The following is a 15,281-nucleotide window of genomic DNA, read 5'->3' as shown; positions in this document are numbered from 1 at the left end:
CAAGTACATTAATGATTAATATATATTCATATTAGTTAATATTAACATTAAACAATGTATATTAATTATAAATTTAGTTTTGGTGGGTGTAGGGGATTAATCACTCCGGAAAATCCCCCCTTGTATTTCAAACACAAGGATTACATTCATAAAATAAAAAATTTGAACAGCACTTTGTATATTTTATAGTTAATTTTTTATCAATAGCATATTTTTCAGGAAATACGTATAACTTAGCATTAAAAAAATAAAGATAAATTTAATTGTTTTTAATATAACAAGATTGCAGAGAAAACGTATACTACTAACACTTGGTTCCTGAAACATGAGTATATTTTTACTGATATGAATTGTACAGAGATCAGAGAAATGTGACACATTACTTCAGTTGAACTCTTAAACGAAAAACGTCTAGTGCTGAACAAGTCTCTAGAGACAAAGCATCACGCCTTGCAGTATACAACGAAAAGACTAATACTACCACAAAGATATCAATTATATTTGAGTTTGTAGTAAGTAGAGAAGTTGGCTCAGTAAATTTTACCGAGTTAAATTTACGGGTAAAAATAAATTCACGTAAACTTTATAGTACCCAATTTTTTACTGATATTTTTTTTTTACATAATTATTTTGTAGTGGAAAATATAAGTTAAATACAGAATAGTAGATTTTTGGTTAAATACTTATTAATGTTCTTCAGTATGTATTAAAACGTTATTTATAATAAATATGTTCTACAATCTACAAATACTTTAATTAAAATGATTTTATTTATGCTGTCTATATCTCAATTTGATAAATATTAAATAGCATAAATAACATTTATAGATTTTCGGAACTGCACACAACTGTGTTAAGTGTTACACATATCATCAATGATTTATTTATTATAGTAATATGGAATAAGATTTAAGAAAATGTTTTGTTTATATCAATCAATAAAAATATCAACTTTAATAATTTTTATTTATTTTCATAGTATGAATCAATTTATAATTATAAAGATGTGTAATCACAAATTTTATTGCACTTGATATTTTTAATAATAATAATTAAAAATGTAACAACTATAATAATTATTTTTATACTTTATTTTAGTATAATTATGCTGTTTAAAATGTTCATACTAGTTTTGAAAATATTTATTAAATGTATGTATATACACTAGAATAATGGACGTTTTTGTGAATTTATGAAGAAATTTAAAGTAAGTAAAAATAATTAAAGGTAATCTATACTGTATTTGTTTAGAGCTTTAATCATAATTTGGAATTAAAAAGTTTGGTTTGCTTTAAGAAAGTTTTTACTCATTAAAAAGTTTCAATTACAATAATAAAAAAATTATGTTTCTAATATGTAACATATATAATCATAAGTTCTAAATCAAGAGGAATTATTTTATCAGTTACTGTAAATTGTACTGATTTAAACATTTTGTTAAAATATTTTAATATAGACTTGTATATTCACAATTTTTATATTTTTACGCTTACTCGACACTTCTGTTTCGTTCCATATATCTGCCAAAATATTTTTAATTTTAAGCTTAAAATGGATTTTATTTCGACATAGAAACTTTCAAAATAACGTACTCAAAAATTACGTATTAAACAATAATTATTATTAGTATAACATGATAATAGTTGAAAAATGTTGCCTTCATTGACTTTATTTAATATTGAGACCTAATATACATGTCATGTAAATCGGGAATCAGTTTACGTGATAAAGGTTATTTAAAATTTAGATTATCAACCATTGGTGGATATTAGAAAAGTTTAAGGAATAAGCTCAAAGTCTGAAATTTCAAAACCTCTTATATCATAAAATTATTTCTATTTTTATTTTATTGAACGTTAGCGACTTCAGATTGCTTTATTTAAGATTATTCTAGTGGCATCAAAATTATATCAAATGTTCTTTATGTTATTATATATACCTGCTCTCCAAATCACTTCATAATTTCTATCGGTTCTAACCTCTATATTATTTTTACTAAGAAGAAAATATTTTCAAAATCATTCATGAGTCTACATTAGTACAGTTTACTAATAATAAAATTTACCTAACAAATGTTTTCAGAGAAATTTACTACTTTATTTCGTGTAACGAAAAGTAATCGGCGTAATTTACAGAAAAGGCCATTAACAAAATTGACACTTTCGATTTGTTTTCAATTTTTAAAAATTTTTCGGAACGTTTGTCATATTAACCCTATCTCGAATTATAACTTTTTAAATGTAAAAATAAAAACGTCACGGTTGTCTTCTATGAGTATTTGGCTGTTAAATTATAAACGTTAAATAAAATAAAATTTTTTTTTTTTAATAATGGCGTCGAATCATTAAAATAATTACTATTAATTTTATAATTAACAGTAATGTTATCCTTTGTCAGACATCAATTTATAGTGAAATTTACTAAGCAAGGTCCTGGTATTTTAGATCATAGTTACTGTTCGGCGATTTATATAGGCAATTATAGTGCTCATACGAACACAAGAAAAATGCATTGAGTGCGGAGTATATGATACACCACTGACTTGTATTAATTTCCAATACAATTTAACGTTATTGTGAAATTTTCAAAAAAAAATTCGAGTCACATTTTTCAACTCTCATTTTTAATAATTTATATTTGTCTCTGTTATTTGTAAAGTATTTCATAATATAAAAAAACAATTTACCTAGAAATTCCACCTAAAAACATTGTGGCGAGCTGATTATATATGCGTATAATCAGACTTTGACAAACAGAGTGATGATAATGATGATGATGTTTTGGGAGGCTGACAATGAGGAGGGTATTGATCATCAACTACCGCGGTAAGTCAGGCCAAGAGGGAGGAAAGGGTTTTTGCGGTACGGCGATGCTTTGCCGACTCGTACAGGTGTCCCGTTTTGGCCGCAGTTCCGTGCGTGCGCACCACGTGCGTGTCCGCCGCCGCCGCCATCAGAGGGTCATGAGCGTGTGTGTGCGTGTGCGCGCCATTAAAAGCGGGCCACGGATGGCGCGGGCACGCGCGCGTCCAAAATACTACGGTGACCGCGGGCAACTGGCGTCGTGCGCTCTCTACGCGGACGGCCGTAGGTACCCCGTCAGCAGTATCGCACACATTTACGGGGTTCGCGGCCGCCGGACGACGCACGCCGCCGGGTTTGCAACATCTGAAACGCGCGCATTGCAGACATTGCCCTCATCACTACCGTCGGCTACAGCAGTACGAACTTCCGGAGTAAACGGTAGCCGTCGTCGACCCAGTCGCCGGCATCGGTCACATCCAACACGTTCGGGAGGCTGCCCGCCATCGTCGTCGGTGATACAGCCGGCGGGCGCGAAGCAACAGCTTGCACACATCAGGTAAGCTCCACCACTCTCTCACCCGCCGCCGATTTAACCGTTACAATAATATCACTAATACCGCAGCATTTTTGAACTTTAGGTCTTTTTATTTTTTCTCAATTTAAAATTTCACTCTACACAAAAAAAAAAAAAAAATTGGCAAATTTTATTTTCTACTTTTTTTCATCATGAAAATTGTTTCAGTCGACGTTCATCGTTAATAATGCCGAAATAATAATTTAACCGTCAAATTGTGAAAGTATAGTCATACAAATTATAAGATACTTAAACGTTAAAATTGTTTTCATGAGTAATTGGAAAGCGACAAGTTATCAAAATAATAATGCATTTTTAATGTAAATCACAAATCCCACTCGATTATTTATATATATTTGTTCCTTCAATTCATAACTTCTGATATCTATCAATAAAAATAAACTTAATCTTATTGGAAAGTTATAATCAACTCATTTCGATCTTAAAGGATTTTAAAGGACCTTTAACCTCTATAAATATAAAACATCTATTACTATTCTCTTACTATTCGTTAAAATAATTTATTTACAATCTAAAATGTTATTTCTATAATTATATATATAGAATACTATCCGCAATTAAACCAGAAAATTAAAGTAACGTCAACTTTACTGGATTAGCGACTTACCCAACTTTACTCTAATTATGATAAATAATAACTTAAGAGATCATAATATTTATTTTATACCGTGTGGTCTATTAAGTATACTACTCCCTATTTTTGTTAACGAATGATTTTTTTCATAAAAATGAACACAATAAAAAGGGCAACATTTTAATGAACCATAGTAATTCTAGTTTATTTTAAGAAAAAATTATTTTTAAGAGTATATTTTAGGGATGACTTTCAAAAGTTAAAAAAACGTTATTATTTTTTTTACCATTAAATGGTATTTAGAAATAGAATGTAAATTAAAAAATATTTACTCCACGCCTGTGAGTAGATGATAAATTTAACGTACTTATAAATAATTAATTTTTCTTAAAAAAAAAATATTAATTTATGAGCTTTTTATCAACTGGTCTAAATATATCAAGCTGTATTTATATCAAATTTCAAGTTTTCATAGTGAATATTTTTTGAGATATTAATATTTAAAGATTTACAAATGGCGAGTGAGATAATCTTTAGATATGTATATTTTTTTACCATAACGTTCAGATAAGAAATTCTTTTAAGCCGAATACTTCTCTCGCCTTACACTAAAATTTATGTTAACTAAAAAAATGAATTTATAAAACTAGTTATTGTCCAGTCTAAATATTATTTAGACCATTTATCATTTACTGGAAACAAAATAACAAGTTTTTATTTAACTTTCGAAATTTACTCCTAAAATCTAACCTTAAAAATACATTTTTTTTATAATAAAATTAAAATTTTTATGGTTCATAAAAAAAATTAACTTTTAATTTGTACATTATTATGAAAAAAAAAAGAAAAGAAAATGAATTAACAAAAACATTGGTGGTATTATTATTAAACAGTAATAAAGTATCAAAAATTGAATTATTAATGAAAATATTTCTTTTAGCTCAACAAAATATAATGGAAATATTTAGGTTAAATAAAATATAAAATGTTTGTTATTTGAATAGTGGTTTTTTTTAATTTATCAGTGATAGTCATCAACTCATTTTTTTATTTGGGATTAGACTAAAAGCCTGAGAATAATCACTGGGATTATTTTACTTTTTTTTACGAAATGAAGTTGAAATTTTGCATGAGTATTCATTGAATTTAAGAGGCATGAATTGATTTTGAAATAATAAAAAAATATTCTGCTTCCCTTCAAATGCCTAATAAAAAATAATAATGTTATGATTGAAATCAAATTAATTGTATGATTCTGTGATTTTCATTATGAAAATAAAGCCGGTTATTTTTTCTTATAGCTCTTATTCAAATTTTTCACGCTTAACAAATTCTTCAGGTTTTTTCATTGTCATAGATACGTAGGTTTTAGGTGTTATTAATATCTCCAAGTATTTTTTTTTTTTTGACATTTAGAATTACAGTAAAAGTTTTTCTTGGGCACGTGGTAATAATTTTTCCTTGAAATAAAGAGCTTAAGGTTTTTTCTTTAACACTAATGGTAGGGGGGTATAATTCTTAAGAAAGTGTTTTATAAACACTTGTTTTATTTCTTTATTATTTAAATTAAGTTTTTCCGGTTTAAATGAAATCCACTATTATACGTATGAATTATACAATATTAGGTACAAATTTAAAAAAAAATTTGATATTAAATGCAAATGTTTTCATGGATATATAGCTCCAAATTTATGTACAAAAGCAATAAGCATGATAGGTTTTATAATTTTTTAGCTTTTATTTTTGATATCATCTTAGTTTAGTTTTGTTATAGTTTTTTTATGATAATTTTCCTCCAAATAATGATTAAAAAATGGTACACTGTGAAAAATAATGTACAAAATTTTTTAAGTCAGTATGATATTTTTAGTATACATATTAATATTACACACAAGTAGTGTAATTCTAATACAAAATATCCAAAAGTAGTGCGCAAATATGTAGTTTTTCTTACTATTTATTCAAATTTTTGCTTATATTGTCTATTTTAAAAACTTCTATTACATGTATATAAAAACTCGGACATTTATTTATAAGTATGTACTTGTATTAACAGTAATTGTAAAAAAGTATGCTATCAATTTAATCATAAATTTGTATATTTTAAGTACATTTATAACATTATGATAATTGAAAAAAAATGTTTCTGAAATCTATCAAACATTAGTTGGGTTAGTATATTATATTTATTCAATATTTGTCAAGGAATTTGCAGTTTAGAATAAGTAATGAACAGATAAATTACATTTTTCTTTTGCTTACTGAAAATAATGATTAATATTTGAAACTTACTAATGAATATATAAACTAAAATGTTTTGCTTACTGATTTAGTATTGACAAATTATGCATATTTTTTATTCATAAATCTTATTATATCCTCTAATAAGAAATCATGATCAAATATTTTAAGGCTTTTAACAATTTGCATTTTTTGACAGTTTTATTCGCAAACACCTCAACAAAATCCGAGTTATTAATTACTTGGTGGTTATTACTAAGCTTACTCTTATAAGAATGGTCTATATTTAATAAACATCTAAACTAGTGATATAATCGAATAGTAACTATCGAACTATTTTTAAAACTGTTCGATTGTTATTGAAATATTTGATAGTTAATGAAAAAGATATGCTACGGTTGTATAAAAACAAGTCGATTAGTTATTTGATAATTTTTTTAAAATTATCGAATATTATTTGATAGTTTAAAATATTCTAAAACACTCATCTTTAATCTTTACATATTAAATGTTTACATAACATGTTATGCTGTTAACGATAATGATTTTATGAAATGATTGCATTGCATTTTATAAGTGATTGTAATTTCTGTTTTCATTGAATATTCCTATATTAGTGATACTACAAGGGTGTTTGGAGGGCGAAGCTCCCCATGGATCTGTATTAGTAGTCTAGTTATGCCTATGTTACATTCTTATTTTGAGATATGAACGATCATTATAAAATGTAAAATTGTAATTATGATCATTATTGAGGCCTTATAGAATATTAGCTATAACGTTGCCATTGATATTGATTCCCACCTATCATTCGCGTGACGGTCACGTATACCACAATTAATAATCGTAGGGAACATTATCAATCAAACAGTCACCTGTTGTACACAACACATATTACACGTAATTTTAAGGCTAGAGTTAGTTTTTAGGAAAATTAATGTGCGTTTAACAACGTTTTCTAATTGTAAAATAATTTTGTTAAGCCATATTAATAGTTTTGGCCAGTAGAGCCTGTCTAAATTGTAGTTGTCAAACTATTAGGATTTTTAACTTTTATTGTTGTGTGCTATTTTATTCACCTTATTTCTTATGTGTTAAACTTTTTCAATAATCAATTTTATGCAGTGAATTCTAATTCAAATAATTTATTCTTTTAAACCGTATATTTACCTCATTTATACCATAGACTTATAACTCGTACTTTAGTTCTAGTCATTTTAGTTTTTAAGTTATCCATTTCGTCAGAGGAGCTATTCATTGAAACTATTGTTGTTAGGAGATATTATTACACATTATTTATCATTACATATAATATAATATNTTAGTTCTAGTCATTTTAGTTTTTAAGTTATCCATTTCGTCAGAGGAGCTATTCATTGAAACTATTGTTGTTAGGAGATATTGAAATGGTATTTAATTTATTTTACAAATTAAAATAATTGGTTTTGATTACAATTTGTTATCATTTAGAAGTATTTATTCGTTTCTGTATTAAATAACAATTTAAAAATATATATAAATATCAATATATACAAAAATAAAACATATTCATTTCTATGTACTATTTAGTATGTGTATGATTAGTGGTATTGATATTTCTAACCTTAATTTCAGTTGTATTGGTGATGAATTGTTCGTTGATGTTGGAGTTCTAATATAGTTGACATTTGTGTGTACTTATTCGCTGTTCTCTCAAACATTGTTTGTTGATATTTCCATTTTATTCCTCATGACAAAATCTTATTGTTACTAGTTAGTTTTTATTTAAAGAGAAAAGAAAAACAACGTGTTCATATTTTAATACACAGATATCATTTCGTATTTCATTTTATTTCTTTTAAAACATAACCAACCAACTATATTATCTTCTTATCACTGTGTTAGGCATGACAACATTTTTTCAGCGCCGCCACCACATAACGCGAATGCAAAAGTCCCACACGATGTTGCCGCATATTATACAATAATACGAGTAATCATACAATAATAGTACATTTACAACATTTCGTCTAAACTGTACCATTACAATATTATTACACATTATTTATCGTTACATATAATATAATGTGTGCATAATAATATACACATTATTACAAAAAGAGTGAGTTGAGCATGTTATGTATTGAGAGATTTTTAATAGTTATTGTTGATTTTTATTTAAAGTTACATTTTTTATCGATCATCGTTATTGAACTGATTTATAGCTATTGGGTAGTTATAGAGTTTATATTTATTTCAGATGTGCGAATTGTATATTTTTGATTATTTAACGTGCTGAAGAGGCAATTATTGATTACATTAATTTATTTTTGCAGTTATAATGATTAATTATTTTTGTTTCCATTAGTACATCTGGGATAACTGCAATTAAGTATTTAATTATTATTTAGTTATAAGAGTTCACCCCAGACATGTACACACTAACACACTCGACGCTACATTGATCACTGGACTTGGGCAGGCGAACCCTCCCAGCCAGTGACTCTATCCACTCATTACGCATTAACAGGTTGGACAGCCTTGGAGTGGTGAATCAGGTAACCTCACTACGGTAGAAGAAGGTGGTTATTAGATAAAGTGCCTTAGTTCTAGACAATCCCGAGCCAAACAACAATAAAATACCAAATTAAATACGAGATATAAGGGTTATTTTTAGTAAAAAGTATAAAAAATTACAATTCTCTAGGTTTGTTATTTATGGGCGCAGGTGTGACGAAATAAATAAGTATTACTAAGAAATGCATGACGATGACACTTAAATGATATTTAAATTTTGTTATGAGTTGATAGAAACGTGTCTCTCTAAATTCGAAGGAAAATGTGCAAGTTTTACCATTTTGTAATAAAATGAAACAGCGGCATTAATTATTTTAAATGCTTTGGGTAAAGGGAAAGGAAATATATAAACGCAGCAACAGCTGCAGACATATCATAACATTTGAAATTTTGCTAATAGAAACGTTTAACATAATTTCATCACACGAAGTCGGTTATCCTTTATAAATATCTCAACATATACCTCAAAAAAGCAGATCAGTATAAATTAATTGAGTTTTTATTGCTTATCAGCACTTTTTATTTAAATGGTATTTTAATGGAAAAGATATCTAATTTAAAATAGCACGTTTGATAAATATAATTACTAAATATAACACTATAATTTTTTTTTTTTTTTCAGAACACTTGAGATATGTACAAGTAAACCATATAAAAATCAATCAATTATATTAAAATACATCACAATTGTAGTGTTAATTAATTAATTTGAAATCGGAGATATAGTTTCATTTAAAACTATTCAGATAGTTACATATAACGCTGGTAGTAAAAGAGAGCTCTTTGTCCATTAAATTAAATAGACATTTTTAAATTGTACGATTATCACATAAGTTTACACGAATACAAAATAAACGTTATTCATAAGTAAACTTTTTTACGCTAGCCTAATGTCCCCTATTTCTATACTTTGTTGCTTGACTTTTACGCAGATATTATGATTTCAATATAATACATCGATTTTGCATTAAAATATAAAACTTGACGCATACTCACACACGTGTTGAACGTCACATCGGAGTCAACGACAAAGACATTATATTACGTCGCTATACATTTTGTTTCATTTAATATAAGTACTATTGAGAAAGTATTACGTCAAGTCATATTAGGCAATTTAATATATTTCTCGACTCACTTTTGTCAGTACTATGATGAAGATAAATTACACGTCGTTTTTAGGTTTAAAAGTTCTAGATAAAAATTTGTGAACTATCGAGTAAAAGTATAAATACTATTTTTAAATCGAAATTCAAAGTATACCATATAGTTCAACGTTAGAATACCTATCGTTTAACTATGAACATGACACTGGTTAATTCGTTAAATGTTATTAAAGTATTTCTAGTGTAACAGTTGTGAATCGAGAGTAGGTATTCATATTCCTAGATCTCTTTTGAATCTACAGTTGGTTTAGGTTTAGGACAATATATAATGTATTTGTCATTCTAAAGAATTATTTTAATTAAGTTCATTCGTTGGATAAAGTGGTTGGGACAATAACTACTTTTGTTAGTTATTGCCAACACCACCAAAAGTTCGCCACAAACTGTCGGTTTTACGGGACAGTAGTTTTGTAATAATGATAAACACCATTAATCAACAGAGATTCGATTTTGACATAAAAACTGTCTACCTGAATATAGCTCTTTTAAATGGATAAAATAAATTGAAATAAAGTAGGTTTGCCTTTTTTACACTATGTAACCAATAATGTTTTTTTCATACTACTACTAAGTAAACATTTTTTTCATATTAAAAACTTTATTTAATAAACTCAATTCGAGGAAAATTACAATTTGAGAAAATCAAGCTTAATAATTTTGAATTAAAGTGGATTAAAGTAAAAAAAAACACTTACATAATTGCAAGTGTTCAGATTTCATGCAATTAATATTGTATGAACTAAATTCGTAAAATTGAACCAACTATAAAAAAATAGTTAAAATCAAACCAGATATAGCAAATAGTTTAAAAAAGTATCGGAAAAATATTGATAAAACTAATAATAAAATAATATTAGTCGTTATTTTTAAACAGTAGTATAAGTACAATGTTTTTCTAACAATATCCCATGGAGTAATAAAATATATTTTAAGAAATGTTACCATATAGGTAATGGAAAATACATCCAAGTACAATTTAACGTAACTTTTTCTACAATAGTGGAGAAAAAATATTTTTTTGTGTATTGTTTTGTGAAAAAACGTGGCGACACAGACAATGTCTCGATTATAGAGCAAGCAACGTGATGGTTTTTAATTAAAATACAAAAGTTTAATAAATAGCGTGCTCGCCTTGAATGGTAATAACTGAACCGAACGAGCGTTTATGATAATGATGTTATTACGGATAAAACAAAGCGAAAGCCACTTTTCTCCGTGTTTTCTGGACATTTGGGTGTGTAGAGGGGTAATAAAAAGGCGGGAAAAAAACTAACGACGGCGGATACTCCCAACGCTCAATTTAATCTTAATAGATGATGACACAACGTGGAGAGAATGGGTGGAATCCAATAAGCGAACAATTTCAGGTGGGAATATTCCCCGGAGGTAATTTGCAAACTTAATACAATAAAATATTCAATGATTCTTAACGGTGCAATTACCGTGGTCGGATATTTTTAAACAATAATAATATTACTAATACATCCCACAGGGTAGCTAGTGTTTTGCTCTTCAGTTGAACGGTCTGAATGTTGCACAAGGCCAAAAATTGAAAGGTCCCTAGTTGCCATTTAAATCATTATTAATATGATCCTACGAAAGTATTCCTTGGTATAATTAACACATATTTGTTATACCATACTGAATAATATAAAAAAAATGAAAAATATGTCATAGGTTAATTTGATAGCTTTGGTTTTAAATTTAGAGTACAAAAAGTAAGAAGAAGAATTATTATATACACATTGTGTATGAATCATGAATTTTAAATAAACAACATGCAAAAACAATGGCGTTGCCATTATTACCAAAAAATAAATTTTATTCAAAATTTAATGAACATCATAACATCTCTATTTTTAAAATAAAGATTTGTATTGAAATAATTTTGTCTTTTTTGAGCGTAATGGAAGAAATTAATATTATCTTGGAAATTATTGTTGAACATGATCAAATAAGAACATGCACTCAAAAGATATAATAAGATTTACTAAGGGCACTCATGTTAAGTTACACAAAGCAAATAAAAATTTAAAAAATTGAAATCCGTCGTTGGTTTATCAGAGCTACGTTTCCTATATTTATATCTTGAGTGAGCTTGTCAATTATTTAGAAAAATAAAACCTAAAAAGGTATAAGGCTCTTTAGTCAGAAATACCTTTCACAAAAGGCTCTGTACATTTGATAAAAATAATCATTGAGTATTATTATAAGATTAAACTGAAAAGAGGTATTTGTTTTGTTGCTAGACAAAACGGATTGTTCATGGTACATTTTAATTTCCACAGACTACATAATTATCCATTATTTTCTTTGTATATACTAACCCTTGAATATCGACTCACGCGTGCGTTGCTGCATTATAAGCGTCAGTATTACTCTTACTGAAAATAATGAAGGGAAACTACTGTAGTGGTATTTGATAAAACTTCTTCATTACCAAGTATGTACAGAGAAAGTGAAGAGGTTTATAACCCCAAAATTTTAGATCAATACACACTAGCAAAACTTCTTGTTGAAAATGCATGTGAGAAGGATGAGAACAAAACTTTCATTTATACCATTTGGAGTTAATAATGATAATGACAAGAGCAAGGCGCATGGACAAAGATGGAAAGTTCTTTGGTATTGGCATAGAAGAACAAAGGGATGTCAATTTGTATCCGAAGAGATAATAGAAACTAGAAAGACATTGCTTAGGAATAAAAGGATTAGATCGACCAGAAAATAGAATGAACTCAAAAAAAGTTTACAAACAATAACTATTTGAAAATTGTTGAGAAAACGTACTTATTTATAATGTTCACGTTATTGTGTAGTAGATGAAGTCAAAGATAATATTCTCTACTTGTTAATAAAAAAATTCAACAAATTCAGTTATTTTAAATAAAAATTTATTAAATTCCGCAACGTTAAAGAAAAATAATTTTTTGCTAATAACACAAAATATATATTTATATCATTAGAATGATAATATTAAGTTGAAATTTAAACGAGAAATATTTTAATAATCATTTTTAATTACAGTTAATGTTAACGCTTATTTTCTTAAAAATTTACCTCATGGATAGTTTAGTAAAAATGTTCATTGATAAATTTATTTATGAAAATACTAAATAAATTTTACTTATTAACATATTATGTTTAATTCATTTTGAAATTTGAGCTATTCGTATTTATTTATTTATTCGTACTACAAAAAAATGTATCAAATAAATTATAACATTATGTCATTTTTTTATATAGAGTGATCAATTAGTAGAAAAAGGGTTTCTATTGTTCTCATTATTTGTAACAATGGACCTGTTTCCTTACTTTTTGAATACCTGTATATTATTCTATTAGTTTTGCATAAAACTACTAATACGAATGTACATAAATGCAATAAAAAATGTTCAAAAAATGCCAATTATTATTATTATACAGTTTTATTTGGCTAATTTATATTGTTGAAATTTATTTTCATAAGGCTAAAAAATTAGTTAATTTAAACTAAAAGCCAACATTATAGATATACATTTTTTTATACACCAGGAATTATTGTAGGCCGCTCTGGAACTTCCGTTAGGCATTACTTCAGGGCGGAACATTTTATATTTATGGTAAACTAAACTAAGACTAAATTTAAATCTTTACTTTAAAAACTAAATTTTTTTCATAAACTATCAATGATGTCAGAAGCGTTGTATTTATGCATGCGTAAGTCAAATATCTTGATAGATTTTTATTGATTGATATTTGATAGTAATTAAAATCAATATTATAAAACGTATTGATTATGTGTTATAAAGTGAAACAATTTTTTTTTATATTTACTAAAAGTCACATGATTTTTAACTGAAGATTTTAATTACTCTAGGGAAAGTCACTGAATTATTTTTTTAACCATATATTTCATTAAACAAGCTTTTATTTAAAATAATTTAGAACGATGAAAGTATTCCATTATTATGCAAACAATTACAAAAGTAGCCATTTTTAACAATATTTTATATGGTTTTTGGCTTTAATACCCGTCATTTCCTAGAAATCGAAATTTTGAATAATTTTTGTTTTAANGATAATAGAAACTAGAAAGACATTGCTTAGGAATAAAAGGATTAGATCGACCAGAAAATAGAATGAACTCAAAAAAAGTTTACAAACAATAACTATTTGAAAATTGTTGAGAAAACGTACTTATTTATAATGTTCACGTTATTGTGTAGTAGATGAAGTCAAAGATAATATTCTCTACTTGTTAATAAAAAAATTCAACAGATTCAGTTATTTTAAATAAAAATTTATTAAATTCCGCAACGTTAAAGAAAAATAATTTTTTGCTAATAACACAAAATATATATTTATATCATTAGAATGATAATATTAAGTTGAAATTTAAACGAGAAATATTTTAATAATCATTTTTAATTACAGTTAATGTTAACGCTTATTTTCTTAAAAATTTACCTCATGGATAGTTTAGTAAAAATGTTCATTGATAAATTTATTTATGAAAATACTAAATAAATTTTACTTATTAACATATTATGTTTAATTCATTTTGAAATTTGAGCTATTCGTATTTATTTATTTATTCGTACTACAAAAAAATGTATCAAATAAATTATAACATTATGTCATTTTTTTATATAGAGTGATCAATTAGTAGAAAAAGGGTTTCTATTGTTCTCATTATTTGTAACAATGGACCTGTTTCCTTACTTTTTGAATACCTGTATATTATTCTATTAGTTTTGCATAAAACTACTAATACGAATGTACATAAATGCAATAAAAAATGTTCAAAAAATGCCAATTATTATTGTTATACAGTTTTATTTGGCTAATTTATATTGTTGAAATTTATTTTCATAAGGCTAAAAAATTAGTTAATTTAAACTAAAAGCCAACATTATAGATATACATTTTTTTATACACCAGGAATTATTGTAGGCCGCTCTGGAACTTCCGTTAGGCATTACTTCAGGGCGGAACATTTTATATTTATGGTAAACTAAACTAAGACTAAATTTAAATCTTTACTTTAAAAACTAAATTTTTTTCATAAACTATCAATGATGTCAGAAGCGTTGTATTTATGCATGCGTAAGTCAAATATCTTGATAGATTTTTATTGATTGATATTTGATAGTAATTAAAATCAATATTATAAAACGTATTGATTATGTGTTATAAAGTGAAACAATTTTTTTTTATATTTACTAAAAGTCACATGATTTTTAACTGAAGATTTTAATTACTCTAGGGAAAGTCACTGAATTATTTTTTTAACCATATATTTCATTAAACAAGCTTTTATTTAAAATAATTTAGAACGATGAAAGTATTCCATTATTATGCAA

At 26.5% G+C, this 15,281-nt stretch overlaps 2 protein-coding genes across 9 annotated transcripts in view; both read left to right on the top strand.

The window, feature by feature from the left end:
* Nucleotides 1-15,281, top strand: part of LOC126906090 (uncharacterized) — a 74,475-nt gene that overhangs the window by 37,928 nt on the left and 21,266 nt on the right. The window lies entirely within an intron of this gene.
* The window catches only part of LOC126906077 (uncharacterized), a 177,099-nt gene continuing 164,895 nt past the window's right edge, over nucleotides 3,078-15,281 (top strand). For 7 of the 8 annotated variants that reach the window (XR_007704181.1, XM_050686338.1, XM_050686334.1 and 4 more), the window contains exon 1: nucleotides 3,078-3,360. The gene's annotated coding sequence lies outside the window, so the exon portion shown is untranslated. The remainder of the gene's footprint in view (nucleotides 3,361-15,281) is intronic. The other variant, XM_050686336.1, reaches the window with a different exon arrangement.

Source organism: Daktulosphaira vitifoliae, unplaced genomic scaffold, assembly GCF_025091365.1.
Source record: "Daktulosphaira vitifoliae isolate Bord-2020 unplaced genomic scaffold, ASM2509136v1 Scaffold_4, whole genome shotgun sequence".
Classification (NCBI taxonomy): Eukaryota; Metazoa; Arthropoda; class Insecta; order Hemiptera; family Phylloxeridae; genus Daktulosphaira; species Daktulosphaira vitifoliae.
Note: the sequence above shows the minus strand (reverse complement) of the source record. Positions and strands in the feature narration are given on the sequence as shown.